Raw genomic sequence first — 11,587 nt, 5'->3', positions numbered from 1 at the left:
AGGCAGGTCTCTGGGAAATCACATCTCTTTACAGCCAGAAAGACCTTGCTGGGGTTTGGATGTTTGACCATCAAAATTCATGGAAATTCTATCCCCGTGTTGGAGGTGGGTCTTAATGGGAGGTGTTTGGGTCATGACGGTGGGGCCCTCATTAATAGGTTAGTGGCCCTGCTGGGAGCAGGGACTGAGTGAATTCTTGTTCTCGTAGTTTCCTTGAGAGTTTCCCCGAGAGCGGGTTTACAGAGAACCTGGCGCCTCCTCTCTCTCTCGTTTCCTCTCTCACCAGGTGATCTCTGCACATGCTGGCTCCCCTTTGCCTCCCTCCCTGAGGCTTCCACCAGGTGCCCAGTAATCCAGCCAGCAGAACCATAAGCCAAGTCAACCTCTTTTCCTTATTACACAGCCTCAGATATTCCTTTACATCAAAACAAAATAGATCAAGACAAGTTCTGTCTTTATGTTACAGTGGTGTCACCAAGGCTCAAGAGTTGACTGGCCTAAGATCACCCAGCATTTGAAGCAGGTTCTAGCCTCTGGAGGGGCCCTCCAGCCATCCTCACTGATGGCTCACATTCTCAGTGCACACTGGGACACAGATGCAAAGGCCTGAATGAGCTTTCGCCTACCAAGCTGGGCTGCTGGACTGTTCAGCTCAGCGATGGCCGTAAAAGTAGGACTCTGGTGGATTTGTGAGCCAGTCACAGGGTGCCCTGGGACAAGGGATGAAATATTAGAGAGAGAGACACCAATACCTCGTGTTTACTGAGTATCTGTGCTTCTCAAGGTGATTTCATACAAATAAAACCATGTGGGCTTCTCAGCAGTGCTGTGAAGGTGCATGACTGGCAGAGGGGCTCAGGCCTGGGGTGGGGACAGCTGGACCTGGATTCTAGCTCCACTCCTCCTGAGTAGCATGATCTTGGACAAACTCCTTTTCTTCCCTGATCCTTAGTTTCCCTCCACTGTAAAACAGAATCCTTGTCTCTGTGAGGCTCCAGAGAGCGTGTGTGTGGAAGGCATGCAAGATGCCCGGCACATGGCAGGGTCTGCTGTGCCGTTGTGTTGCTGTGCCGCTGTGTTGCTGTGCCACTGTGTTGCTGTGCCGCTGTCTTGCTGTGCTGCTAGAGCACATCTGCAGGGAAGGTCACTTTTCCTTGTTTGGTAGGGAAAGAAACAAGGCAAACTGTCCACATCCTATCACCTAATGTTCACCACATCTCTGTGAGGTTTCACATCTCCAGTAACAATCAACTAGGCTGACAGAGGTCAAGGTCACCAATTGCATGAGTGATAGGAGTGGGACTCAAAACTCCATGGCAGCAGTCAGTGGGTGCCTGGGGGGAATTCAAGAAGTGAAAGACACAAACCTTCCCCTTTCTGAATGGGCAGACAAGGAGAACCTGCAATGCCCACCAGAGTTTGGGAGGACAAGGAGGGTTGAGTGGAGAATGCAGTAGGTGCTAGTTGGAGTCCTAGCTGCAGCCTAGGGGTGACAAGATTGCTTAAGGCTGTCTCATGTTAATTCCCCAAGCTGTGGGACACCTCAGAGGGGAAGGCCAGAGAACTTTCCAAGAGAACCCAAAAATGAATCAATAAAAGGGTGGGGGCAGGGTTAGGGGCTTTGGTTCCTAGGTTGAGTGAGTCTTCTCAAACCACAGCCATGGGCCTCTGGACCAAACCACTTGGCCGGCCAAGTCTTACAGGACTCCATGGGTTTACCGGTCCCTTCTCAACAGGAGTAGGGAAGGGGATGTTCCACTGACCTCACTGGCTGGAGGTCACTAAGGCTTCCTTCCAGCCACTTCTATCTCATTCCCTCTCCCCTGAGTTGCCTTCCTGAGTTGGGGAGGGGGTGCTGTTCCAGATGCCCCATACCTGATTCAGGGGAGAAAGTCATGCCTGCTCCCTTTCCCCTTGGCCCCTTTAGCCCCTTCACCTAATGCTGAGCTTCCCTGACCATCCCTGCTTCCCAGACAAGGCCATGAGAGAACCAGGGGCCAGGAACAGGAGCTCAGAACCAGAGACTAGTGATGGCTTTAAGAATATGTGTAGGAATGAATCCTGAGCCAAATGTGGCTTTTTTTTCCTTTTTAAAAAATCTTTCTTAGGCTGGGTGTGGTCGTTCATACATGAAATCCCAACACTTTGGGAGACCAAGGCGGGAGGATCCCTTGAGCTCAGGAAGTTGAGACCAGCCTTGGCAATGTAGCGAGAACCCATCTCTACAAAAAAGTTTAAAAATTAGCTGGGCACAGTAGTGCATGCCTATAGCCCAGCTGCTTGGGAGGCTGAGGCAGGAGCATCTCTTGAACCTGGGAGGTTGAGGCTGAAGTGAGGCATTATCACACCACTGCACTCCAGCCTGGGCAAGAGAGACCCTGTCTCAAATAAATAAGTAAATCTTTCTTTATTAAATGTCTTGTCAAAAGATTTTAAAATTGAAATGTGCTTACTGCAACCAGTGAAACCATTCCAAGGGAAAATAAAACACCCTCACCTGGCCCACAGTCCCTCCATGCTAACTGGTTTGTGGATCTCCTTCTGCAGCTTTCTCTGTATTCATTGTTATGGGCTGAATTGTGTCCCTCCAAATTCAAATGGTGAAGCCCTAACCCCTTATGCAACTGCAGATGGAGGCAGGGCCTACAAGGATTGCCTGAGCTCAGGAGTTAGTGACCAGCTTGGGCAACATGATGAAATCCCATCTCTACTAAAATACAAAAAAATTAGCCACACATGGAAGCATGTGCCTGTAGTCCCACCTACTCGGGAGGCTGAGGCAGGAGAATTGCTTGAACCTGGGAGGTGGAGGTTGTAGTGATCAGCGATCACGCCACTGCACTCCAGCCTGGGTGACACAGCAAGACTCCATCTCAAAAAAAAAAAAAAAAAGGTTAAGTGAGGTCATAAGGGTGCAACTTAAAGCCAAAAGGACCAATGTCCTTATAAGAAGAGGAAGAGACATGGGAGAGCCCCCACTTCCCTCCTAAGCAAGCACAAAGAAGGGGTCATCTGAGGACATGGGAGAAGGCAGCTGACTATAGGCCAGGAAGAAAGGCCTCACCAGAAAGCCCTGACCACATTTTGATCTTGGACTTCTGACCTCCAGAACTCAGAAAATAAATCTCTGTTGTTGAAGCCACCTGGTCTGTGGTATTTTGTGATGGCAGCCCTAGCCAGCTAATAGATTCATATTAGTACACACAAAGATCCATGCACAGGGAGAGTGTGTTTCATTTGATGTTTATTTGAGTAAAAATGAGATCAGGCTATACTCACTTCCCTCTGAATCTAGCTTTAGTCATTAACATTATTAAATGGCCATCTGGCTTCTTGCTCACACCCCACATCGAGTTCCATTAGGACATCCTGCAGGCTCCACCTTCAAAATCCATCTGGAATCAGACCGTGTCTCCCCACCTCACTGCTTCCACCTGGTGCAAGCCCCATCCTCTGTCTCTCTTGCTCAGATTACTACAGCAGCCTCTACATCCCACTCTGCTTCCACCCTTGTCCCTTCAGTCTGTTCCCCTTGCAGTAGCCAGAGGGACCTTTTAAAAATCTGTCGGATCACGTTGCTCGTCAATTTAGAAATCTCGACTGGCTTTCCATTCTACTCAGAGTAAAAACCAGGCTTAGCCAGGTGGAGTGGAGTGCATTTGTTGTCTCAGTTACTTGGGAGGCTGAGGCAGGAGAATTGCTTGAGTCTAGGAGTTCAAGTCCAGCCTGAGCAACACAGTGAGACTCCATCCATAAAAAAGTAAAAAACCAAAACCAAAGTCTTCACCAGGAGCTTCCAGGCCCTACACGTCCAGGTCCTGCATGTTCATCCCCTGCCTCTCCCCACCCCTGCTCTCCTCTCTGACCTTCCCTCCCATCCCCGTCTCCTGCTACCCTACCCTGGCCTTCTTGATGCTACTAGATCACAATAAGCACATTCCCAGATCAGAGCCTTGGCACTCAGTCTGGACTGCCCCTCCTCCTGACAGCCACAATGTTCCTTCCCTCGCTTCCTTCCAGACCATCCCCCAACCCACCACCATTATTCTTCAGAGCATTTCTCACCAGCTGATACTATATACTTATTTATTTGTTTATGGTCTGTCTTCCTCCACTAAGATGTGAAATGCATGAGCAAAAAACCTTGTCTTGTTCCCTGATGTATCCCTAGCACTTAGAACAGTACTAGGTTCACAGATGATGCTCAGTAAATGTTCAATAAAGAAATCCCTCTAAGTCACTAAACAAATGTAACAACCTTTTCAATAGCTGTATAACATTTGCTAATATGAATATATCACAATTTAGGAAACCATTCCTCTGTAATGATGTTTATGTGGTTTTTCACTTTTTCCCACATTAAGCGATGTTTGTGAAAACATTTTTGCATAGCTACCCTTCTCTATTGGTCCTTTTGTTTCTATAGAATATTTTCTCTAAAGCTGGATTGATGTATCAAGAGATAGGCATTGGCCAGGTGTGGTAGCTCACACCTGTAATCCCAGCACTTTGGGAGGCCGAGTTGGATGTATCACGAGGTCAGGAATTCTAGACCAGCCTGACCAGCATGGTGAAACCCCGTCTTTACTAAAAATACAAAAATTAGCCAGGTGTGGTGGTGTGTGCCTGTAATCCCAGCTACTTGGGAGGATGAGGCAGGAGAATTGCTTGAACCTGGGAGGCAGAGGTTGCAGTGAGCCTAGATGGCACCACTACCCTCCAGCCTGGTGACAGAGCAAGACTCCATCTCAAAACAAAACAAAACAAAACAAAACAAAACAAAACAAAACAAAACAAAACAAAACACCTGAGAGGCATCAAGTTTGAATAGCCATTAGTGTTTTTCCTCAGTCACTATTCATAGGCAAATCCCCAAGCAAGGTCTCAACCATTTCTCCCAACCTGGGGCCACTGCAATATTGTCCTGAGGCCAGGCAAGAGGGCTCCTACTCTTTGGAGGGCCTTGCATGTCACAAACACAAAAATTAAATTTATTAAAGACCACATGGGAGCTTTTGTCAGCTGGGATCCTGGACATACCACTGGCACAGTGTGACCCATAACCGTGAGCACTGATGTGTGAGATGAACGCCCTCAGGCTCCACATTTCCCTCCTATGTTCTCAAAACAAGAAGGTGCTGAGCCCAAACACTGAAGGTCTGCAGGTTGTGTTCTGCTGACACTGGAGACACTGCTTTGGAGGGAGAAGGAATGAAATTGGCTCACATGTTTATCACTTCTCTCAGAAAGCATGAATTCAAGAGGTCCTGACAGAACCAAATACTATTGCTCAATGGTGCCAAGGGCCCATTTGCTTCTTAATTTGTCCTAATTCATAATTCTGGTGGCATTCATGAGTTAGCATAATGTTCACAGGAGTTGCATGTGGTGTCTGTCTCAGTTACGTATTCCTGAGTAACAAACCACACTGAAACTTGGTGGCTTAAAACTACAATTTATTTGCTCAGAATTCTAGGTTGGGCTCAGCTGGGCAATTTTTCTGCTGATCTCCTTTGGGGTCACTTATACAGCTGCAGTCAGCCAGCAGCTCAGCTGGCACTGGATGTTCCCAGATGGCTTTGTTGAGGTGTTTGATGTTGCGCTTGTGTTGGCTGGGGTGCCCCAGTTCTCCTCCAATAGGCCTTTCCTTCTTTAGGAAAGGACTGGGCATTTTCACATAATGACGGAAATGTGCCGAGAGGGCAAAAGCAAAAGCTGCAAGGCCTCTTAAGGCCGACCTGTGGGAGTTGCACCATGTTACTTCTGTCTCACTGTCTCAATCTATGGAGCAAATGAAGCCTTAAGGGATGCCCAGATCCAGGGGTTGGAAAGATATAGACTCTATGTCTCCATGAGAGGTGTGGCAAAAATTATATTGCAAAGGGGCTGGATGCAGGGACGTAAGACATGTTGGGGAACATTATGCAACAATATACCACAGCACCTGAGGAACATTTTGCCAGCATGAAGAATTGATATTTCTCGGCCAGGCACAGTGGCTCACACCTGTAATTACAGCACTTTGGGAGGCCACGATGGGTGGATCGCTTGAGCGCAGGGGTTCAAGACCAGCCTGGGCAACGTGGTGAAACCCAGTTTCTACCAAAAATACAAAAAATTAGCGGGGCGTGATGGTGTGCACCTGTGGTCCCAGCTACTTGGGAGCCTGAGATGAGAAAATCGTTTGAGCCTGGGAGGTGGAGAGCCATGATCACGCCACTCTACTCCAGCCTGGGCGACAGAGTGAGACCCTGACTTAAAAAAAAAAGAAAAAGAAAAGCATATTTGTCTTACATTTGTATATGTGTAGTTGTAAGATATTTGAAGTGTGATACAGATTCTTTGCTTATTTTTTTTAATTTTTAATTTTTGAGACAGAGTTTCACTCTTCTTGCCCAGGCTGGAGTGCAATGGCATGATCTCAGCTTACCACAACCTGTACCTCCTGGATTCAAGCCATTCTCCTGCCTCAGCCTCCCAAGTAGCTGGAATTACAGGCATGCGCCACCATGCCCAGCTAATTTTATATTTTTAGTAGAGATGGGGTTTCTCCATGTTGGTCAGGCTGGTCTCGAACTCCCGATATCAAGGGATCCACCTGACAGTCTCCCAAAGTGCTAGGATTACAGGCATGAGCCACAGCACCCGGCTTTCTTTGCTTATTAAGCAGACATTAAAACCCAGAATTGTGAAGTTTTATTTTTATAATAATATTGAATATGATTAAATGATCAAGTATACAAAATTAAAAATTTGGCCTTATTTGAATAACTTTATTTAAAAAATTTATTAATTAAATTTTTATATTTTGCTTTGTAATATTAATAATTTGGTCAGGCATGGTGGCTCATGCCTATATCCCAGCACTTTGGGAGGCCAAGGTGAGAGGATCACTTGAGCCCAGGAGTTTGAGACCAGCCTGGGCAACATAGTGAGACCCCTGGTGGGGCTGGGGAAAGAGCCACGAAGAGAGCTCAAAAAATTAGCTAGGCATGAGAGTGAGCACCTATAGTCCCAGTTACTTGGAAGGCTTAGGTGGGAGGATTGCTTAAGTCTGGGAGGTCAAGGCTACTGTTGCCCAGGCTGGAGAGCAGTGAGCTGTGATCAAACCACTGCTCTCCAGCTTGGGCAACAGCGCAAGACACTATCTCAAAAAAAAAAAAAAAAAAAAAAAGTTGAATGTTTTAGAAGAAAAACAACTTTATTTTGTAAACTCTTAGATCATTAGGAATGAATACAAGTTGAGTTGGGATCAATTTAGAAAATATGACAGTGGAGCTCAGAAAAAAAAAACCAAAAAAGGAAAAGTATTCAGAAGGGCATCAGCTTAAATATTTAAAAACTGGAAACACTGAAAATGAATAGTCTTCTGTTGAGGTCTCTCATAAAATCTGTGAGCAAGAGAACTTCACAAACTCTTCTTTCCTTCCTTCCTTCCTTCCTTCCTTCCTTCCTTCCTTCCTTCCTTCCTTCCTTCCTCCCTCCCTCCCTCCCTTCCCTCCCTCCCTCCCTCCCTCCCTTCCTTTCTTCCTTCCCTCCTTCCCTCCCTCCCTTCCTTCCTTCTTTGAGACAAGGTCTTGCTCTCTTGTCCAGGTAGGAGTACCGTGGCATGATCACAGCTCACTGCAGCCCGAAACTCCTGGGCTCAGGCAAATCTACTGCCTCAGTCTCCCAAGTAGCCAAGATTACAAGTGCACACCACCTCGCTCAGCTAGTTTTTTATCTTTCGTAGAGCTGAGGTCTGGCTATGTTGCCCAGGCAACATAGCTCACTTCAGCTCCTGGACTCAAGTGATTCTGTTTCCCAGGCTGGAGTGCAGTGAGCTGTCATCACAGCTTCCTCAAGTGTTGGGATTACAGGTGTGAGCCACAGTGCCCAGCCACGGATTCTTTTTTAATTGGGTTTTAATAGCTGATGAAACTGTAAAAATAAGCAAGAAAATTATTCTCATTAAATTTGTAACTTAAGGGCCGGGCGCGGTGGCTCATGCCTGTAATCCCAGCACTTTGGGAGGCCGAGGCGGGTGGATCACGAGGTCACGAGATCGAGACCATCCTGGTCAACATGGTGAAACCCCGTCTCTACTAAAGATTCAAAAAATTAGCTGGGCATGGTGGTGTGCACCTGTAGTCCCAGGTACTCAGGAGGCTGAGGCAGGAGAATTGCCTGAACCCAGGAGGCGGAGGTTGTGGTGAGCCGAGATCGCGCCATTGCACTCCAGCCTGGGCGACAGAGTGAGACTGTCTCAAAAAAAAAAAAAAAATTTGTAACTTAAACAGGTTGAATGAAATTCCTGCAACTTCATATTTTGTATTAAATGAGGATCTAATTACAGATCCAAAGAATAAGAATGTATGTGGCCTCTGTTTGCACTTGCAAGTGTTGGGGGTGATGAAATTGTGTCAATCAGCCTCCTTCTCCCCAGAGTCTGTTTTCAGGTTAGGCAGGAGAACAGGGCGGAGTCATTCCTGGAAGCCTGGGCTTTGTAAGATTCTTCAGAAGGGACAGCCTCCTGGGACACTCTGGGCCCCTGGCAGAGAGCTCAATCCTGACAGCCTCCCTGAGTCATGCCAGAGCAGTCACTGATGTCCTGATGTCCCTTGTTTTGGATGCTCCACTCCCTGCCCCTGCATCCCTGGAGTCATCGGGGCCTCTGCATACCCATCAGCCTGAGTAGTTGCAGGCTATTGCTGTCATTTCTGGAAACGAAGGCAGCTCCTTTTCTGTTTGCTTTCCTCTCCCAACAAGTGCCTATTTAGCATCCTATTTATTATGACGTGAAAAGTAAATATCCAGACTACCTTATTTGCAATAGCAAAAGTTTGGAAATAACTAACTTGCTCATTAAAAGAGGATTGATGAAATGACTTCTAGTATATCCATAGGACAGCATACTATGGAGATATAAAAAAGGAATGATACAGAAGCTTTCCTTTTTACTTTTATATTTTTTGCATAATAATCTACAAATAGAATACTGTCTAATGAAAAGCCTCCCTTCTGTCTCCAGCCACCAAGTTCACCTTCCTACAGGCAATCAGCATGACCTACTTCTTCTGTAACCTTTTAAAGACATTTCATGCACATAGAAGCATCTGTAAGGATAGTCAGCCCAGGAGTTTGAGGCTGGGCTCAAAATCCTCTGGCTTTTTTCATTTGTTCAGGAGACATTTACCGAGCAGCTACTAAGTGTCAAGCACTCTTTTAGGCATTTGGAATTTGGTAGTGAACAAAAAAAACATATTTTTTGCCCTCCTGGAGCTTGCTTTTTTAAAATTTCAATAAACTTTCCCCCCAACTCCAAGACAAGGTCTTGCTCTGTCACCCAGGCTGGAGTGCACTGATGTGAACACTGCCTACTGCAGCCTTGACCTCCTGGGCTCAAGTGATCCTTCTGCCTCAGCCTTCCAAGTAGATGGGATTAGAGGCACCTGCCACTACCCCCAGCCAGTTTTTAAATTTTCTGTAGAGATGGGTCTTACCCTATTGCCCAGGCTGGTCTCAAACTCCTGGGCTCAAGCAATCCTTCCTCCTTGCCCTCCCAAAGTGCTAGGATTATAGGTGTGAGCCACTGCGCTGGCCAAGCTTACATTTTTGTGGGAAATAAATAAGTGATATACAGTGATAAGTGGTAAGTGCTATGGAGAAAAACAGGGTAAGGGGATAGATGTGTGTGCGTGCATGTGTGTGTGTGTGTGTGTGTGTGTGTGGTGGTGGTGGGTTGTGGCTATTTTATGATAGGGTGGTGTGGGAGACCAGAATATGCCATCCCAAAATATGAAGGATTTTTTTTAACTAAAGACAATTAAGAAGAAGCAGATGCAGGAAAGTGCTCTGTCCCCCTTCTATTTGACTAAAGGCAGGACATAGATTTATAAAAGCCAAAGGTATCTGCCCCGCTACCCTTCTTCCAGGGAAAACCAAGGTTAGCACTAAAGGTGTAACTTTGGACCCTTATCAGCCTGGAGATGGTACCAGAGGAAGCCACATGAACAGGCCTTACTAGTCAGCCTATATTTGCCATTTATTTGCTTTCTTACAAGTTGCTGGCCCTAGAGACACAAAATCCTTTTCCTTTTCCTTGTCACTTCTCTAAATATTTATTGTTCTTTGTTGATAATGCTATATAAGCTAGAATTCAAAGCCACCTCTCTGAGAACTACTCATTCTCTGGGTATGTTTCATGTATACATGAAATATACATGTTAAACTTTGGTTTGTTTTCCTCTTGATTTTTGCTACAAGGGTCTTTTCTAATCAAAAACCTATGAGATTTGAAGAAAAAGACTATTTTTATTCTCCTATAGTGGTTAGTGAAAAATGTGCCAAGTCCCGGAGAAAGCGAGAGTGTGAGCCAGGTTTCCTCTGCTTTGAATCCAGATACCTGGATTTGAACCTTCAAAGCCTTCAAACCCTCCACGTGGAGTGGAAGAGTATTTGCTACGAAGAACAAAACAGTTATTATGATTGGAACTGAGTGAATGCATCTGGGAGCTGTTCTGTATCCTGAGAACTTGCTCATTCTTTTTACACCTGCATCTTATTCCATTGTATGTGTGCACCATGGTTGAATTAAGCAGTCTCTTACTGATGGAGATTTCTGAGAGGTCTGTTCTTTTGTGATTGCAAACAATATTGCAGTGAGTAACTTTATCAGGTGGCTCTTTGCAATGTGCAAGTTTCTGTAGAATTAATTCCCAGAAGTGGAATTGCTAGATCAAAGGGTATGTGTGCCTGTATTTTCTTATAGATTTTGCCAAACTGTAACTAACAAAGAAGGTGAACTATTTTTGCTCTGCTACCAACTACATATTAATTTTTTCTTCTTTTTTTTGAGATGGAGTTTTGCTCTTGTTGCCCAGGCTGGAGTGTAATGGTGTGACCTCAGCTCACTGCAGCCTCCACCCACCAGGTTCAAGTGATTCTCCTGCCTCAGCCTCTCGAGTAGCTGGGATTACAGGTGCCTGCCACCATGTCCGGCTAATTTTTTTGTATTTTTAGTAGAGACAGAATTTCACTATGTTGGCCAGGCTGGTCTCGGACTCCTGGCCTCAAGTGATCTGCCTGTCTCAGCCTCCCAAAGTACTGGGATTACAAGCGTGAGCTTGTAATCTGCACCCAGTCTACTTATTATTCTTTAAGCAAATATGTATTGAGCACTTATCATGAACCAAGTACTAGTCTAAATGCTGGCAATTGAGAATTGGAGCAGAAACCACAACTTGCCGGGCATATCCTGACTCACAGAGCAGATTGACTGTGCCAGACCAGTCATGCCAGAAGCTATGATGTGCTTCATATACTTTCAAAACTCAATACTCAACACTCATTTGTTCAGACTATAGTCCCTAGGTAAGACCACTGACAATTCCATTAATTCTCTGGTTTTCAAAATCTAAAAATCTAACCAATCCTTGCAAAGAGCACCATCTAAATAACATGTGGGACAAAATATACCCATTGGTGAAGACCATTTGACTAAGTAGTGCAATAGGAAGAACATTCATTAATAAGAAAGGTCTCAAATAAGAGGAAACAAACTTGCTTTTTTTTTTTTTGAGATGGAGTCTTGCACTGTCACCCAGGC

This window comes from Callithrix jacchus, chromosome 14 (assembly GCF_049354715.1).
Source record: "Callithrix jacchus isolate 240 chromosome 14, calJac240_pri, whole genome shotgun sequence".
NCBI lineage: Eukaryota > Metazoa > Chordata > Mammalia > Primates > Cebidae > Callithrix > Callithrix jacchus.
This window is presented reverse-complemented; position numbering follows the sequence as displayed.